This window comes from Dermacentor albipictus, chromosome 2 (assembly GCF_038994185.2).
Source record: "Dermacentor albipictus isolate Rhodes 1998 colony chromosome 2, USDA_Dalb.pri_finalv2, whole genome shotgun sequence".
NCBI lineage: Eukaryota > Metazoa > Arthropoda > Arachnida > Ixodida > Ixodidae > Dermacentor > Dermacentor albipictus.
In genome coordinates this window covers 138,376,564-138,396,469 of record NC_091822.1, presented here as the reverse complement: position 1 = coordinate 138,396,469, position 19,906 = coordinate 138,376,564, and the positions used below count along the sequence as shown (strand labels likewise).

Genomic DNA, 19,906 nt, shown 5'->3' with positions numbered 1-19,906 from the left:
AAAAGACTCCCGCTCGCCTACCCTTGCGCGCGCTTGATCACGTGACTTCCACCACTACGTGCTCGGGAAGACTACTCGCACCAAACTATCATCCCCTTTAGGCTCACCCTCGCACACTTTCTATCGCATCCACAGACTACAGAACGCGGGGCCTGACCTTATCGCACTTGCATTTTGTACAGGACATCACGGCCACGGTGACAATGACAATGGCTAAAATTCACCTTAAGTGTCCATATAATTTATACCCTAACAAAGTAACTATGTGGAACTGATTTTAGCTAAATATTCAATTTTAGCTTCTCCACACAATTTTGTCGGCATATTTGCATCTTTATCCAGAACCTCGTGCCACACATCTCTTCCTTGAATTATGCCCTTCCTAATCCAGAGGTTCAGTTAGAACCGACGTCTGGTCAAGAAATGTTGGACTATCTGAAGTGGAATTAGTCGTGAGTCTTTGCGGATTGTTGAGAAGCCTTGAGTATAAATCTCGGCTTGAGGTGCTGACGGATGCAACTTCGTGCGCATTCAGTGGATGTCTGAAATGTCATCAAGGGTGTCCGCGGAGCAAGAAGGAATACTCTTTTATTTTCACAGCAAAGCAGCTACAAGAGGTACATTTTGTATCACATATTTGACGGACACATAAATACCCAAGAAAGTGGATGGGAAAACGGCGCCGCGGTAGCTCAATTGGTAGAGCATCGCACGCGAAATGCGAAGGTTGTGGGTTCGGTTCCCACCTGCGGCAAGATGTTTTTTCACCCACTTTAATTTCTCTTAATTTATCGTTTCTTTATTTCATTTATTAAGCACAAGTAATTTGCCTTATGTTGTCCTTGGTGTCAGTGTTTGTTGGCTTCTTATTCTATGCCATAGGTAAGATATGATCGGGAAGGGTGCCAGATAGATGACGCATACTCTAACTGCGGACGTGCCAATGTTAGATATGCTAGCTTTTTCATTTCCGGAGATGCGGCTTTCAGGTTGCGTTTTAAATATCCAAGGGTGCGTGAAGCATTAGAACAGATTGTGTCAATATGAGTTGCCCATGATTGTGTCAACGTCATGCGACCGCCGACATCTTTGTAAGATGGGGCATGATTGATAGGAACTGAATTTATTGTGTAGGTGTGACTGGTCAGGCTGTGGTTGCGGGTGAATGCCAGAGCTATGCATTTAGTAAGGTTAAGCGGCATGAACCATTACTCGCACCGTACTGCGATGGAATCTAGATCCTGTTGTAGTGCGGTGATGTCATTCGAGCCTTTGATAGGGAAATATAGGACACAGTCATCCACGAAAAGACGTAATTTATTCTTAATGTTAGCAGGTAAGTCATTGATGTAGATAAGGTAAAGGAAAGGCTATAAACCAGCTCCCTGTGGCACACACGATGTTACGCTGCTAAGAGATGAATTATGGTTATTTGCAGAGGTAAACTGTGTGCGACCTTTTAAGAAGTGTTCAAGCCAGGTAAGCAAGCTATTTGGGATTCCGAAAGATGCGAGTTTTTGAAGGAGTTTGTGGTAAACGCGGTCGAATGCTTTCGAGTAATCCAAGAAAATGACATCAATTTGCAAATGAAGGTCCATGAAATGCAGAATCTCATGGGTGAATACGGCAAGTTGGGTCTCGCATGAAAATAGTTTTCTGAAGCCGTGCTGTTGAGGGTAAAAGAAGTTGCTAGGTTCCAGGTCGGACATTAGGTTGGGTGAGATTATATGTTCTAGAAGTTTCGAAGGAATGCTGATCAGAGAAATTGGGCGATAATTTATAGCACGGTAGTGGTCGCCATTCTTGAAGATTGGTATGACATGGGCCTTTTTTCAGTCGTCTGGCAAGCTTTCAGTCTTTAAGGATTGCGTAAATATTAGGTGTATTACCTGGCTAGAAATGTTACTGGGGTTAACTAGTACGTTGGCGTTAATTCCATCACACCCAGCTGAGGTGGGGACTGTAAGTGAATTAATGCGGCTACTTATGTCATCAGGGTTGATATTGATGTCTGGCATTAATTTTACTGAAAGTGGTGGTATTGCTTCAATCGGACTGTCATTAGTGTTGGAGAAAACTGAGGTGAAGTAGTCGTTAAGAGCTGACGCGCATTTCTCAGAGTTAAGGAGATTACCTTCTGGATCTGTTAGTTCAATCTGTCTAGTAGATGTCTTTACTGAAAGTAAGCGCCAGAATTTATGTGAAACGAAATGGGCTTCATGCATTGAACCCTTCGCTGCAACTCTGACCGTCTTCGCAGACTGAACCGATGCGGGGCACCTCTTCTGTGTATGCTGTCATTAGGAGCTGCCTTCATTAAAACTCATTCAGACTAATTGGAACTGCTGACAGCGATGCACGTGACATCTGAGGCGGGGAATCTGCATACAGAATATTGACACCTCACTGCAAAGGCTTTCCGCGCTGCCTTAGAAAAGTGTGCGTCGGCCAGATATTGTGCCGTTTTCCTCGATTTCATCTACAAGTACAATAACTATTTAATGAGTTGGGATGACTGTGACATCGGTCGCTGTGACTAAAGGCGCAGCTGTTACATAGCCCCTGCCAATTGTTGGTCCAGAAGGAAGTGAAGGCACTAAAGAAGGCACAGTAAAGAGAAAATTCCTTTGAGCTGTATTTGTAAGTTACCGTAATATAATATCGAGAAAACCCACTCTTACTATGTCAAGCGCTTGGTAAACCAGAAGAAGTACAAACACGAAACCTGGTTAGCAATGAACGCCACCTTGAAGTTCCCGAAGCAGCTCTGCGGGAGGTCATATTCTGACGGCGTCTGCTTTGCTTTTTATGGTAAAGACTGAGTGCATTGCATTCTAAATGAGCCAATCAGTGAAGCCAAGTTTGAAAAGAGAGAGAATATATTTCAGCAAAGGGCAGCGAGGCTGCAGCCACAGCGGGCTCTAGCCTGCTACTCTCCACAGGGTGAGGGAGGACGGGTACTCAATAGCGGTATGACGGATGTTGATGACATAAAAGAGGGATGAATAACAGTGAACACAAGTTCAGCATTCTGATGGATAGCCAGGTTCGAAGAACTTTCACTTAATCACAATCACAAAAATATGAAAAATGCGTTGAAATCCGTCACGTCACCATGACGTAGCGGTTCTGGGATGTCGGTGGTGAAAAAAAATCAATATGGACGTTTATTTTCTACCGTTAGTGAGCCTACTACCACGAAAGTAACATATGTATAGTTTTGAAAGAGTGTAGTTAAATAATCTAAGCTGGTTTAGTGTTTCTCTCAGGTCTCTCTTTAAAGATGACTATAGCCTATACGGCCGCTTTTGACAGCGTGGCGTGGTCCGCGCGCCGGAACGTGTTAAGCGCGTCTCCCCTTCCCGTATCGCTTAATCTCTCTTTAGACTGTTGCCTTCTCCCAGCGTAAAATAGCAAACCAGACGCTTCTCTAGTTAACACACTCCTGCCTTCTCAGTTGCCTCACTCCTTCTTAAATAAAACTAGGCTTGAAATTAGCGCCCTCAAGTTTTTTTAACTATGCGATAGATTGTGATGATTCTAATGTCTGGACCGCTGCGCGCGCGCGTGCGTTACGAAGGACCATGGAAACATTAATTCATCATGGTGACCATTCTATAGCTCGTATCAGTTTTGCAATTTCGTGCACACTGAGACGCGATTTATACCTCCAAAGTGGGTGAGGTCTATCAATATTGCTATAAATAAATGTGTGACCAACGGTGGGATCGAGCCTATGTCTTGCTTCACAGCAGCGCAACGCTCTAACCATTATGCCACGATCACATACACGCTTCTGTCATGCCAAAAAATTATTGGGTCTTACGGGTCTATCGGGTCTATCGGGTCTTAAAGCCACTTTCTGATTATGAGGAACGCCGTAGTGGAGGACTCCGGAAATTTCGACCAGCAAGGCTTCTTTATCGTGCGCTTAAATCTATGTACATGGGTGTTTTCGCCCCCATCGAAATGTGGCCGCCGTGGCCGGGATTCGGTCCCACGACCCCGTGCTCGGCAACCCACCACCATAGGCACTGAGCGACCACGGCGCGTACGCTTCTGTCACATCGAAGGCGCTGCTTGAAAGGTCTGGCGCGTGTGTCACGTGCAAGTTTCTGGTGTTATTTCCCCGTGAGAGGTACTACTATGAGACGCTGTGTGAGACTGCACTGCATTCGGGGTAAGCTCGAAATTTTCGCGCTCATTGCCATCAAGCGGGCAACATTTATGGCCATAAGAATAACTACAAGAAATTTGAGGTCACCCTACAAGGCTATCGAATTAAAATCATATACGTGCCTCACCGGCTAGTGGCCGCGGCGTTCTGCGGCCCATGGGTAGGTTTTCGATGAACTCAAAGGTCTTTACAATGAAGTGCTTAGGAACCTCCTAATCCTTGATAGCACAGGCCACTTCACTGAAGAAGACTCGCATCATACCACTCCCAATAGAGCAGGCCAAGCACGTTCAACACAAGAAAACCTTTATTTAACGTAAATTTAACAGATACATGTAAAGGTATGTGGCTCATTCTTTGTGCACAATTTTACATCTGGCTGAACTTCTGCAGTCAAACTTACTGCATCAAAGCTCACAGCATGCTCCACGGCGAAACGCTGGATTTGCGCAAATTAATACTGCAGGTCGTAGAACGACGGTATAGCCTCCCTTGCCGTCAGTAATATTTCTTCGTTTACACAATCGTGGAACGGCGTGGAACCTACGTAGATTGAAGAATTTACTGGCTGCCCCGCCCTTTCGCCCTTACTTTCGGTTAGCAATTTTGTAGACAGTATGTCTTTCATATGGATACAATACCTTTCCCTCTTTTGCGAGCGGTCAGAATGAGGAAGTAGTCATGCGAGCTCGTGCACACGTGGCTTTAGTCTTCAAAGCACAGCTGTAAGTAAACCAACAATAAAGATGATGTGGGTATGAATCTGCTCACAAATGTTTTGTGTGATTAAGTGCCCTAATTCATGTGCGTGTGTCCCAGGAACAAAGACAGTATGGTTTGCAGTGCAGGGTACACGTATTCGCAGCTTCTCCTAATTTGCGCCAGTGCTGGTTGCTTCTTTGTTCGAGCGTGAACCGCTTAATGTTATCTGCGTCCGCAACTCGCAAAGTCAGAACTGGCATTGAAAAAGTTAGCTAGTTAGACGGTACCCAGAAGGGCCAGAGACTGCAAGTGCAAAATTGTTTTAACTTTCTTGTGCAACTTTTGTGCCGCTCACGACTAGGCTAGCTAGAAGCTTTATGCATGAGCTTCGTCAGAGAAGTCTTTACTGGAGTCAAAGTTTGTTCGAAACGCAGAGGTTCGGCGTAATTGCCGCGTGGCTGCAATTACCAGTTTTTAGGTGCCTCGCAGCGTAGATCGTAGCAGGACGTCTCGGCACGTGTGGGAAAATGTGGAGAACGCAGCTTACATTTTCTTCATTTTTCTCCAGTTTCAGTGCTGGCGTTAACCTTGGGATTCCCTTGTTTTGTAGCCGACATATATGTTGCACCGCGCATTTGTCGTCAGAAGGCCGTGGCTTACGTACTGGGAGGCTTATCGGGTGCAGCAAAACTAATTAAACTGCTTTTGTGTCAGTTTTGGCTGTTTCGCAGCTAAAGCTGCTTTGAGAAGCTTTGAGATGCGCTCATGGCGTCAACCACTTCTGAGGTTTTGTTGACTCAGAAGTGAACGTAATGATGTCGCCATGCTAGATAAAATAGGGAGACTGGAGAAATAAGGCCTTCTCGCTTAGTAATTGCGAAGCTCTAACCTGCCATGGTGGCCGAGTGGCTGCGGTGTTGAGCTGCAGAGAACGAGGCCAACGGCTTTGATTTCGGGCCCCGGCGGCAGCAGTTTGATCTTCCGCAATATCTAATAACCTTCGCGCACCATTCTTTCAGTACATGTTAAGGAACACCACATATTTAAAGTTAACATGGAGCCCTCTACTACAGTGACCTTCACAACCAGCACACTGCAGTTCCAGCACGTTGGGCCAAGAAAATATATTTGTCATATTCTGCAATTCTTCCCCAAAATGTAGGTCAGTGAGTGTACAAACGCTTACACACACTTTTGAGTGTTGTCGTGTGTTTTGTGTATTCTGTGCAGCTGTGTTGTGAAATTTGCGCATCGTTTCAATTTGCACCGTACTAACCTTGAATAGCACGTTAGGCACATCACACCGGCTAAGCTTTCCAAGGTTATATTTAAATAGCCTCTCTCCTTTTCTCTCTTTCCATCTGTCTCTACACCAGACAATTTAACACGAAGCTGGGTTCACGATCAAAGAAAATCGAGCCCAAAAACAGCTGCACACCCAAACATAGACAAATTTTGATTAAGTGCACTAATGTCGGCTTCACGTCAGGGTCAACCCGCATTGCACTTAGTAGAATATTCCAACTCTTGCCGATAAAATGAACCTGCAAAATATATGTTGATGCAGAAAAAAAGAGGTATTTGTCAGTGCACTGTAATACTTTTATATTGAAGGTATTTTCTTTAGGATGATGCTAAAAAATTAATTTGTCCATGGTAATCAATTACACATCCGCAAAAAAAAATAGAATGGCACATGTGGGCAATGGACAATGCCTAACGACACTCTTCGGGTACTGCAGAATATAACTGAAACATCATGTATATTTTTTTACTCTAGCCACGGTCTGCTCCTGTGCTTCCTACAGGATAGCGTTTTGGCTACGCAATAATAGAAATATGTGGAAACGCCTATAGCACCGCTGCACTCGTCATTGCCAATGGGCGATTAAGCGTTTGCTTATATTGTGAAATTTATCTACGGCCATTATAGGCGTGGCGAGTTCTTCCAACGCAGCGCATTAAGCTTAGCAAATTGTTAACTTGGCAATTAAACTCTAAGCAACAACCTATCGTTCTTAGCACACACCACGTCACGTGGACGTTGTGTCATTTGGAAGTCGTTAAAGCATCTGCCTGCCTATTTTAAACGTCGTGGTTCTGAGTGCACTGCAACTAAAAGAATAAAACTCGAAGACATGCGATCGCCTAAGCTTCATTTCATGGCTGCTTGACTTAAAAAAAGAAAAAAAAAACTAATCTTTGTTACCTCTGTGCACTCTTGGAAGATGTACCGACTTAAAAATAATATTCACACGTCTATCTACATTTTTTAGACATGAGTGGTGTAATCTCCGTGTTAACTCCATGTAAACACAGCGCAAATAAGGATCACCTAAGTGGACAGTGCACGAGAACCTTTATTTTCGAGAAATGTTAAACTAAAAAACTAACTTTTAATCTTCATGTCAACATCCGTTTTTTTTCGCTTGTTCAACATTGCTTAAAGAGAAGGAGCGGTTTCTCTAGCTTGCGATGCACTCACCACGGGTGCCATCCGCCGCGTTCTTCTCCAGGAGCCACGCAAACATTACAGTGTCAGTGTTTATTACCAAATGTGACATGGGAGTGTTTGTCGGAAAATAGCATCAATTTGAGGTTACCAGGAGCTAGCGCTTTTCTGCTAGCCGCAGTTGCTGCCACGCACGCAGAAATAAATAGGCGGTTACAAGAGCTGATATCACTTATTTGCGCACGAAAGCCGAACGAAACGATGATTAACAGCGGGGCGGTGAACGCCATGGACAAGGCGTGCTATAGCAGATGGATAGGAACTGACGGCTCACGTCTCTCAATATAACGCCAATCGACAGGCTTTATTCAGGTGACGTCAGAAGCATGCCTTTGTTGACGTCACTAAGTGTCATGTAATAGCCGGGAAAGCCTAAAGAAGAACACGTAAGTTTTTTTTTTTGTGTTGTCGTTTCCCCGCGGTAGGTAGCGCTCCATTTTCTCAAAAGATGACTGTTCTGTACACAACGCACGTGTTTAATTGAAGTGTGCGCAGATGCGTCATATAGCTGGCTTGGGCGCCTTTTAATTTTTCGGCAATTCATCCTGAAGTATCTGAACTACTTCTGTTTTCTTTTCATTAAGTGGTGTAAAATTATGAAGATGAGTCGTTGACCTGCACAACTTATTAAAGATTTGTTCCATAGCTCCTCAGATGTCAACTCTTCATCCATTTTCTTTTCTAGCAGACGTAAGACATCTCTCAGCAGATGTTGGTTCGCGAAAATTTCCACCAATGATGGATGGGCTCATCGCCGGAGTGGCATGACGTAGCAAGCAGGCTCTCCAATCCCTCAATGTCTACGGGTCTCGTCACGCATGCCCCAAATCAAACGAGGTCAGCATAAACGCTGGGAAGACAACTGAGCCGGAGCGATGTCAGAATAAGCTGTGACAGAAAGGGGGCACACGATTTGGCTCATTTATATGTTGGCGGCTTCTCAAGGACACCACATTTAACGCGCACACTTGAGCATTTGTATTCCTAAATACGACCCTAAACTAAATTTATTTGACACACAGTCTTGCTATACAACCGTCAAAATGAACACAGCCACACCTGTGTTTCCTCAGAAGGCAATGTGTCCCGCCTTTCTTGTTCAGCTAACCAGAATGTTTTAGATATGAACGTTCATAGAATAATTTTGTCCATTTTTTTTTGACATTATAGTATATATGGTCCAATGCTGTGAGAGGAAAGGCGGGAAGTGCGCCTGGGTTAGAGCCCCGGTATTTTGTAGAGAGTGAAAAAAAGAAAATGGGTGAAACTAAACGTCTTTTGCTGTCACATATCTTCTACAAAATGTGTCTAGGAACAAAATATTTATTGCATATTAACTTAGATCATGGAGCATCGCAAATGGCGTACAAAGTACATTTCGGACATTGTGAGTGCTAAGTAGGAGATTAGTAAAAGTAACGCATCTGTCGCCGACCTACTAATTGGATTCGGTAAGCATATGACCTAGCAACGAATTTTTTATGTTAGTGCTCTACTCCGCGTACTCCGTAAACTATTGTACCCTTCATCGGCGCGACAAAATTAAGATGTTACGTTTTCTTCGAACATTTGCCGCTCCCTAATGACTTAACGTAATAAATCAATGAATTGACATTGAATTTTCAACCTTGGCTCAGTTTTAAAAAATGCAGCATGCTTTACTTCAATTTTCTAAAAATGTTCTAATGCACCGAGAGGCTGCAGTTTGATTACCATGGTCATCGAAACCATTCCTTGCGAATATCGCTCTTTAAGTAAGAGGTAACAGTCACTTGATCGGTACTATTATAACTCGTCCAGACAGCTATTCGCTTCCGGCACCAGAATATACTAGCATGCAAGCCTTATCAGTAATCACATCAGAAAACAAAGGGAATGTTCTGGTGAATCCAAAAGACAAACGCATTGTGCGGAAACCTTTGGTAATAGATGGATGTTACCTGACCTACTCGGTGCATTTGCATGATTCGAACTGCCGTGTCAGCCTGCACTTCCCAAATGAACTGGACAACAAACACTTTTTTTTTCTGCTGACTTCCCCTCTTCTCAGTTCTCTTAAAACTCGCTCTTTACCTTCTGCTTCTTCCTCTTTAGACTATTTCTCGTAAGTTTGGAATTACCTCTCGGAAGTTGCGGGAATTTCTGGTTACTATCATTAGCGCGTGCAACATAATAAGAAAACAGTGCTAGGAGATAACAAAGTTCCTAACTATACTTGTAAGTGCAACGAGCAGCACACTATTTTAGCATTAGTGTTATCAGCTAATATACAAAGCGATAATTTTTAAGTTTTATAAATTTTTCTAAATAATCCAGCTCACGAACTATAATTATGTTACCTGCGACAGGCTATTCAGAGAGGGAGACGTTACTTGCACGAGAAATCAAAACACATACTCAACTAATTAATAAAAAAAACACTAATTTTTTTTGTTACACTCCGCCCATATTGCAATTCACGAATTGTGTCCGGTGAATTTTAAAGGTGTATCTAGTTGGAATGAACTTTCAGAATGACGCCACTTCGGAGATAAGCGCCATTAAACGTGCTGTAAAAATCCATTGTTCCACTTAAATTTTGAACAAAATGCTCTTTGAGGCACTGAAGCACAGAAGTAACTGGAACGCCCACGTATTTCGTTTTACACTTTGGGATAAAATATCTCGAAACTGGTTTCATCTTAGAAATTCGGCCTGAACGGCGTGATCCGGCTTGGCCCTTGCACTTCCGAAATTGTTGAAATTTCTGGCAATTTAGAAGCCGGGAAAGCTTTTAGGTGAAGGCGGATTAGGAGGCGTAAATTTAAGTGTAACGAACGTACTCCAGCTAGCTTATCCGGAGCACTTCAGCGCAGCGCTACCTCCGAGGCAAAACTAAGAGGCGTGAGACATGATTAAAATAACAGGCGTGTGAACTTGCTTAATGGTATAGCTGCCTTCTTATACTTCGCACGGCTGCACACAAGGGTAGAAATAACTTGTAATGTAATCACGAAACGGCGCAGTTTGATGTTCTAGAAAACGATGGAGTAATTTTTTTTTTTTTGTCGCGGCAATTGACGATTAGCTGAGTGGAACGTTTCGTAGAATAAAACTTACCGAGTGGCAGGACACATCCGTGCTCCTAATTAATAAGACAGAAAAAGAAAAAAAATTTAATCATGGGGTTTAACGTGCCAAAACCACTTTCAGATTATGAGGCACGCCGTAGTGGAGGACTCCGGAAATTTCGACCACCCGGGGTTCTTTAACGTGCACCTAAATCTAAGTACACGGGTGTTTTCGCATTTCGCCCCCATCGAAATGCGGCCGCCGTGGCCGGGATTCGATCCCGCGACCTCGTGCTCAGCAGCCTAACACCATAGCCACTGAGCAACCGCGGCGGGTCAGAAAAAAAAAGAAAAGAATAAAAAAGAAAGGAACGGTGACACTTCGGAGAGACTGCTGCGCACCTTGTCGCCCCTTGCCGGACTTAATTCGCCCACGCGTCTCACCAGTGGGCCACAGGCAGCGTTGGATGCTAATTCATTTCGCATTCAGTCGCTCTTTTTAATAAAAGTAAATTATTTGCAGTTCCACCGGAAAGGTGAAGCACCGATTGCGATAGAAAATTAGTACATAGCTGTACGAAGTGAGGATAGTAGTTTTGTCGGCCGTATAAACTTGTAAACATTCGCTTAGTAACTACGTAAACAATGATAGAATGCGTAAGCCTGACTCAACGAGGACGTAGAAAGAAACGGACGCATAGAGAAAGGGCTGTCTTTGTGTGTCTGCTTCTTTCTACATCCTTCTTCAGTCGCCCTTACACGTTCTACCAATTATTCAAACCAATAAGCCCGTCAACGTGTTTTAACTAAATTAAACAGCACGGTGTCACGCGCGCACAGGTGAACATGAACACAGATCGCTCGATGACAGCGGAAACTGCCTGCGAAAACGCTGGAGTCAGGAATCGTGGCAGTAGCCGCGAGCCAATTGACCTCCTTGAATCTGTCGCTTCAACGCACACGAAACGTCGAAAGCACGGCGCATACGAAGCTACCGCCACTACGCGCACTCTGTAAACGTCGCAGGTCGCTTTGCAGATAAGGTCCGCGCGGGCGCGTACTTTAGCCGCGTCGCCGACCGCTTTCAAGAGGCCCGAGTGCCGGCAGCGCGTCCATACACAGCATCCGCCAAAGGTGCCTACTACAGCGTTAGCAATTCACGTGGCCAACGACGTAGTAGACGCCGCGGTTGTCTCTACTCTACGGAGCGGTGGTCAAGGAGGACATCGAGACACCGTAGCAGCCGCCGGAGAAGGGCACCCTTCCTCCTTCCCCTGATCCCCCTGTCTCGCGTGCCACAGGGACAGGGCATGCATCCGGGCCGCGTTCCTCGCTCGCGAACGCGAGTTTGAACCGCGTTCCCCGGCTCATACTCACACGATTTCACTTATACGGAAGCTCTCGGTGACGGCGACGGCAAAAATGCGCCTGAATTCTCCTTATAGTTGCTCTCGCAATAATAATAATAATAATAATAATAATAATAATAATAATAATAATAATAATAATAATAATAAAGTATTGTTTTTCATACAGATGATTACAAGGGGTCCACTGCATTTTGAGCATTGACAGTACAATACTTCTGCCGCGTAACTGAGTTTAAAAGCGATATGTTAGTTGACGAGACCTCATTTCTGTGAATAGCAAAAAGTACCTGACAGAGGGAAAGAACATGTAAATCAAGATTATTGGGAGAAAATACCATTAAAGAAGAGGAAGTAAAGAAAATATGACAAAAATGAGAGATAGCACTGTCATGGCACGTAAACACAATCTTAAAGAAAGTACAGATGGCACAGTTTCAATGAAAAACAATGTAGTCTATCGGCTAGTGAACCAATTCCATCGCCGATTAGTTGGGGGAAAATAGAGGCTTATGCGGAAACCAGTGCGCTAAGTTTTTCTTGCGTTTAAATTACTAATGTCACAAAACGTAACTTTTAAAATCTGTGATTAGGTACCCCTAGCTTCGGCCCCAGGGTGCAGAGGGGAGCAATGACTTCAAGTAACCCCCCCAATATATATATATATATATATATATATATATATATATATATATATATATATATATATATATATATATATATATATATATATATATATATATATATATATATAGAGAGAGAGAGAGAGAGAGAGAGAGAGAGAGAGAGAGATATGAAGCACCACTGGTACACACAGTGCATAGGGGCTTTTTAAACAGGAAATTTTAGATTGAAAAACTTTTATTTTTCATGTTTCGTTCTTGTACGCTTTATTATTTATGCTTCTGTGCTTTTGAGGATAATAGACAGTGCACATTGGCTTGTGAAAATAGCCGGTATGTGTCAAATACGTCCAGATTTTGTTCTCCGAACAGTCTGTCCAGTGGTGCTTATTTTGGGCGCTATTGGAGTGGGTGGTGCGCTTCCTAGTCGTAACGACTGAATAAACTAATGTTTTAATAATGTTACATTAATAATGTAATAATTAATGTTTTAATAAACTAAGGTGGAACACTATACAGTTTGTCCCACGTAACTTGAGATAAGACTTCAAAAATGAAAGGCATTTAGGACGCGAATCGAACCGAGCGTAGTGTTGACAATAGGCTGGAGTAACCCAGGCAATCTTTATTTTCGTCACAACTAATAATTTAATTACATTTATTTGGGCAACCGTTTTAATTAATGGCTTAAGTGCGTAAGTGTGACACGCAGCATTGTAGAGCACCATAAGTAACCGCATAATAAATTGTTTCCTGCATGATAAGTATCACGTAGTTCGTTTTTCCGTGTGCCAAAGAAGCCCGCGAAATAAATAAAAAAGTACCGCGTGATGTGGCTCTTGTGCACTGCCGTTGCTCTGCCCTGAAGCGAGCAGTTGGTACACAAGCATGGCCCTAGCCCGACTGTGGCCACGGAGAAGTAAAAAGGACATAACACCGGTTCTTCGATTGTTCGGCGGTTGTTCCTTGCCACACTTCCTCGTTCTTTCTTGTGGTTTCGAAGCCGACACAATCTTGCGCTGGACTTTCGCCGCCGCTTAAATATTTCTATTCCACAAGTTACCGCATCCTATTCTTGTCTAAGCCTTCAACAGCGTATTATCCAACTAATGAGGAATGAAAACGATAGTACTATCGTGCAAACGCACAAAGCGTCATCTGCTTCCTTTGTGTGAAGAGCCCATCGATGTAGCATGACGTATTGCAGAGCGCCTGCCTCGCTTTGTTGGGGTTTTTCATGCCAGATATTCACGACTGAAACGCGAATGGGACGACTGTCGCGGCGAGATTCTTAGCTTTCTTTTGGCGCCACTTTAATAAATGACATCTCAGTACGGCAATGCAGTAAACAAATACAAAGGTCTGACGCACAAAATAGCCCCTTTGGGAAACGGAGTGCGCCTCCGAATGATTACGCAATCGAATCTATTAAGGCGAGAACAAGTGCGAATGGCGAAGAAGTTTTGGCAAAAATGAGAAAATGTGTGAAAAGCCGCTTTTGGCTTCACTCATCCCTGGATGTCGCATTCTGTGATTCAATTTTTTTGCGTCCCTAGGTTGACTCGTCTGCTCGTACTTCGCCAACTATTGAAAGCAGACGAGTATAGATCAGCACGCTTTGAATTTCCCATCGGGGACACACAACGGGATCCGGTATTGTCTGGCGTGAATAGGGAAAACTTTCGCTGGCAGAAATACGAAACTGGCGCTCGAGCTGAGGTCTCACTCGACATGGGCGCATAATAAGCGAAACCCGTTTGTGTTACGAGCTTTTATCCTTTTGACGAAAACAAAACACAATCAATGTATAACGCTATTCACGGGACCCATTGTGTGGAGGGAGGTGGTTTAAATTGGCTTGAGAATTGACGAAGGGGAATGAAAATGCGGTGTCGGGAAGAATTGCCGCTTTTTGTATTCTAAACTTCGTACATCCCGTTCCATCTTATTGCTCTCAGAACAATACGATCACTTTTATGTCATTAGCTTTTCAAATCTCTGTAAACTGATGAAGACATCGATCGACGGCACGTCAATACGCTCCAGTTACGGAGATCAAGCAAAACTACCAAGGTACGTGATACGCGCGCAAAGGTAGCCAATGGCACAACGCTTAGCAGTGGTTTGAATGGGGCTGGTTGGTTCACCTTTAGAATAAAAACAGGAACAGCACAACACAGGACGAACGCTTGAAAGAACACAGGAAGAACAACGCTTGAATTTCGAAATGGTGACGAACGATTTTTGTTGCTATTACCACCGAATATGTGTGCTCGCTGGCGTGCCTATGGCGATACGTGTTGTTGATTCTTGGAAGTCTTTGGGTGCTATGCCGCAATTGCATGGTGCCCTTGGAAACCTTGAGCTGTGTAGAATGCCTGCGAGAAAGTGCATGAATATGGATGCTAATTACGCTGCAACAATTTTCGAAGGCAGCATGCTATTTCTGTTAGTTTACAATTTTGATAATTATGAGTATGTCGCACCAACAATAAATAACGAGGGTCACACGTAAACTAAACATGGGAAAGCTCGTGTCGTTTTCAGGCTTAACTAAAAGAGCCTGTACGTATATACGACCTAGCATTTGAGCTCACATGCGTTCACGTCGTGTTCACAAACTTTTGATCTTGTTTACGAACTTTCTAATTTCTAGGTTAGTATCATCTTTTGTTATTTCCATAATTGCGTATACATTTCTCATTTTTAGAAACCTCTTATCTTCGACCGAGCATTAAGTTCAACAAAACAGCGTACCAGGTGACCTAATTGTTTCAATTATCTCACTGGAAAAGTGACTGCCTCCTGCTGGTAGCGTAATTAAAGTGAACTCGAAGATACGCTATAGCGAGACAAATTCGTGGTTCAGCCCTAGAAACTCGCTTGCGAAAATTATCCTCAGTCTAAATTATTTATTGAATTGAATTATGGGGTTTTACAAGCCAAAACCACGATTTGATTATGAGAATTATTTATCTCATCATCTAATACCCGTCGGTAACTTACAGTGAAGCCTTAGCAAGGCCTTCTTTTTTAATTTTCTTTAATTCTCGCTTTGATACTTCCTTAAAGAGGATGCTTGTTCTTACATTAAATTTTTCGGACACCATCATAGTATTTCACATTTCTTTTTTCTCGACTGTCCAAAACGAAAAGAAAAAATGCGTACTTGGTGGTCACCATGTCACCATCTTGTTACCATGGCACGTCACGTTCTCGACAGCTTGCAATAGAGCAAGGTGGAAATGCTCTAATATACCTGGTATAGGGAACACGGGCGAAAACAAAGAACCGCCTGCACTATATTACTCGATATGCGTAGACGATACCTGCGTTTCTACGTCTGGTCAATGCATCAGCATTGTTCAAGCAACGTTGCAGGAATGCTTTAACGTTGTGGAGAAATTCTTAAGCGTAAGAAGAATGTAAATGTCCTTCACTAAAACGGCTATGGTACCTTTCACGAAACGACATCTAATGGACTTTCAGCTGTTCCTTGTGGGACAACACTTGGACATGTTAAAGCAGCTCATATTTCTTGAGGTTACACTAGATAGAGAGCTCTCTTCTCATAATTACTCCCTTGAAAAACGAGTTAGATCAATAATGAATGTTAATCGCCACGCTGCAGGCCCGGCATAGGAAAGATCAGTTCCATCGCTACTAAAGCTTTGTAATACTACAATTAAACAGATAGGTAGTCCTTCGCTCGTTGCCGCACCCATCCACCTTACGCCCTCTCCCCTTTAGAAGAACCCCACCTATACATACTGTGGCGAGAAAAGCATATGTCGCCTTGAAGAAGACAAGTACACTTGTCGAAACGATGGCTCCTGCTTTCACCTCGTTCTCGTTTTGCCCATAGTATTAAACAGAAAGCAGCATATTCTTCACCACATCTGCATGGTGAAACTTTTTCGCAGTCATCTCAAGAGGGCCTTCAACGTTAATAGCTAACAGCTGTAGAGCATGTTAAAGCATTGCTCGAGCAACATTGGGTTTAGTAATTGCAGAGGCATGTCATGCTCCCTTTCCTATTATGAGGACAGTCGAAACCTATCGACACTTCTTTTGGCGCTTCAGTGTAGCTTAACAACATAATTATTAGGTATTGCACTTAAGATATATAGAGACTGTATCATATGGTGATTCAGAAGCACATAAATGTACTACCAAAGTTTTTCGCAGTCATCTCAAGAGGGCCTTCAACGTTAATAGCTAACAGCTGTAGAGCATGTTAAAGCATTGCTCGAGCAACATTGGGTTTAGTAATTGCAGAGGCATGTCATGCTCCCTTTCCTATTATGAGGACAGTCGAAACCTATCGACACTTCTTTTGGCGCTTCAGTGTAGCTTAACAACATAATTATTAGGTATTGCACTTAAGATATATAGAGACTGTATCATATGGTGATTCAGAAGCACATAAATGTACTACCAAAGTAAGAATTTTAGAGCTTGCCTTCTTTTACTTTGCCCTCCTCCTTTCTTGCCCTCCATGTCGAAGCAATAATTCGTGCGGCACCCTAACACACCGCCGTTACCTCAACTTGTGAGGACGTCCAGCTGGCCGGTACCAACAGCTTGTTGCGTCATCTACGGCGTGAGATTGAGGCTGCGTCTCCATCTGTTTCCTAGGTCCGTTCTTACGACGAGTACTGCCCGGCAGTATCCACGATCCAAGCCGTCGCACACGATGAGTTGACAAACGCAGGCATTAATCTAAAACACCATAACAGATTGGAACAACCTATCCTTTTCACTGATATCTAATGCTGAGCAGGAGGAGGACGAACAAACTTTTATTGAAACCATCAGTTTAGTTGGCTGGGCCTAGGCCTCCTACGTGAGGACGTCAAGGTCTTGCCTCTTCGCCGCATCGCAGGCCTGCTGGGTTGCCCAGAGTTGGTCGTCGAGGTGGGAGCTGCGCAGGGTGGCGTGCCATCTCGACGAGAGGGCCACAGTATTAAATGTCGGATATGGGAGTTTGCATTCCCACAGCAAGTGGGGAAGCGATGCTGCCTGAGTCTTGCAGATTTTTCAAGTGGTACTAGGGTAGATGTCTGGGTATATCCTGTGGTAACGTGTTAGTGAGGGGTACGTGTGTGTGTAACAGACGAAGGGTGGTTGTCGGTGCTCTGTTCAGCTTGTGCTGAGGAGTGGGGAAGGTTCTTCTTTCGGGATAGAATGATTTCGTAAGGTCGTTGTAGCTGGTGAGGCGATCGCGTTCCGCGGGTGAACCTGCGCTGTCTCCAGCACGGTTGACAAGGCCTCGTGCTAAGAAGTGAGCGACCTCGTTGAGGTTGGTGAGCTGCGGATGTACGTCACCACGTGCGCCGGGAACCAGACGAGAGTTATTTGGTTTTCGGGTGAGTAAGGGGCTTGATGTAGGATGCATAGTGCATATTGTGAAATACAACCTTTGGTGTAAGTGCTTATTGCCATGCGGGAATCACTCACGATGGTGTGGCAGACCGGATTGAGGGTGGCCAGGGCGATGGCCACTTCGTCGGCCGTCTCGATGTTTTAGGTTACGTTGCTGGCGGCATGTTTGAGTGACCTGCCTACTGTCGTAGTCGCCGTGAAGTGATGCCCATCTTGATATTCAGCTGCGTCGACGAAGGTGGCACCCGTAGTGTCGCCAGGCTTTGATGAGGGAGGCAGCCCTTGCCTTCCGACGTTCTTTATTGTAGTCGCGTGCACGTTTTTCGGGATAGGGTCAGCATGCAGCCAAGTATGTCCGTCGCGTGGAATTGAATTGGGTATTTGTCTCCATGTTGAGGGGGTGGTGGGTGATGCCGATTGTACTTGTGCTGGCTCGTTTCTGTGAGGGTGAGACGCTCCGAATGAGACCGATGCTGCGCTTCGATTAATTCATCGAGGGTGTTATGGAGTCCTAATTGGAGAAGTTCCGTACTGGTGTTGTTTGGCAGTCCTAAGGCTAGCTTGTAGGTGCTGCGTATAATGACATCCAATTTAATCTTTTCTGCTTTGTACCTGACTATTTAGAACATATCAGTATTTGACATCGCTGGCATTAATGTATTGTGAATTTGTAGCTACACTTATTAGGTTTCTTATGTTCGTTATTCCTGTGTTTCATTAGCTGCAGTAACCGCTTCATAATTTCTTTGTGTCTGTGTGTGCGACACGTCTTTGGCAGTTTGGTTGTTTTTCAAGTGCGTTAGCAACTTTATATATCGTTGTGTTGAGTGGCATGCTTCATTGCCCCGGCACTTGATTTTGCTATTTGCTAATATTTGTACGGTTAGTGCCGTTTTCCTTTTCATTTTTCTGTTTTTACATTTAAAACTATTCTTTGTTGCTAGGTATGGGACGTTGTTATACATAATATTTGTACGCATTGCTTACATATATTATGTACTTATACCCCTCCTGCTTGGGCCCTCTATCGGGCAGGAGGTATGCGGGAGAGCTATCCCGCATACCACGATCCAAATCACTGGCGCACGCGTGACGACAGGCCAATATGCTTCACTTGCAATGGGATAGGCCATACTTCCGCCACTGACGCTATTTCTGGCCGTCGTCACCTCCCCCGCGGACACTTAGCGCCCGGAAGACAGACGGTGAAGTGAAGTATACTGCGTCGCATCTACAACGGCCACTACGGCTACCACTTACTGCGTGTTTCACGCCGTTTCTGTTCCTCTTTGCTCAGAGTGGCCGGCCAAGGTAGGCCGCGAACGCCAAGGCGTGGCGACACCGCTCTCTCTATAGACACAACGGCATCCGTCTACTCCCGTCGTTTGCTGTTTCCAGCATTTCGTATTGGGGCGTGCTCGCCCGAAAGGAGGAGGACAGCTAGCTTCCTCCATTGTCCGACTGCATTACAGCGTTGCGCGCGCCTCGCAGTCGTGTTTAGGTGATCCGCTTGGATATGTGGTAATTCTGGCTTTCTGTCCAACCTGCGCGTGCGATAGCATGGGTATTTCTGCTCGCTTTGTAAAGTTGGAACAGTTGGAGCTTAACAAAAAAAGAAAGCACAACTGGTGACCCCGCATCAGGGAAATTTAGTTACAGCCAGGTGATCATAAATCAACTACATACACAGGCCCAACGTTACCCACAATGACGTGAAAACCACATACAATGACGTGAAAACCACATATTTCTTTTTGCGCTATACACTCGCTGGTAAGAATTTTCATGCTTCCAGAATAATACAGGCGCGTCTCTTGCGATCGGCGCTCTGTGTTAGTCTTGGAGCGATTAGCCGCGACGATTAGAAATTTTTAGGCTCCATAGAGCTTGATACACTTACTTTTGAGGGCAAGGCCAACGGACAGCCTCTATAAATTATTAAGTTCATAAACAGCGTTTTAAAACGAGAAAAACTGCGAGAGCAAACAACCTTTTACAGCACAGCGAAAGCTTGCGATGCGCGTCTTTCAGCCTATAAGCCCCTTTCGGCACCTGGCGACTGCTGTAGAAACTTGAAAGGTGCGGTCACG

At 44.3% G+C, this 19,906-nt stretch overlaps 1 non-coding gene across 1 annotated transcript; it reads left to right on the top strand.

Annotated features, from left to right (window-relative positions):
• Positions 1 to 681: 681 nt before the first annotated feature.
• Positions 682 to 754, top strand: TRNAS-CGA (transfer RNA serine (anticodon CGA)). Its single transcript has one exon. It is a non-coding gene; the product is annotated as a tRNA-Ser (tRNA).
• Positions 755 to 19,906: the final 19,152 nt, after the last annotated feature.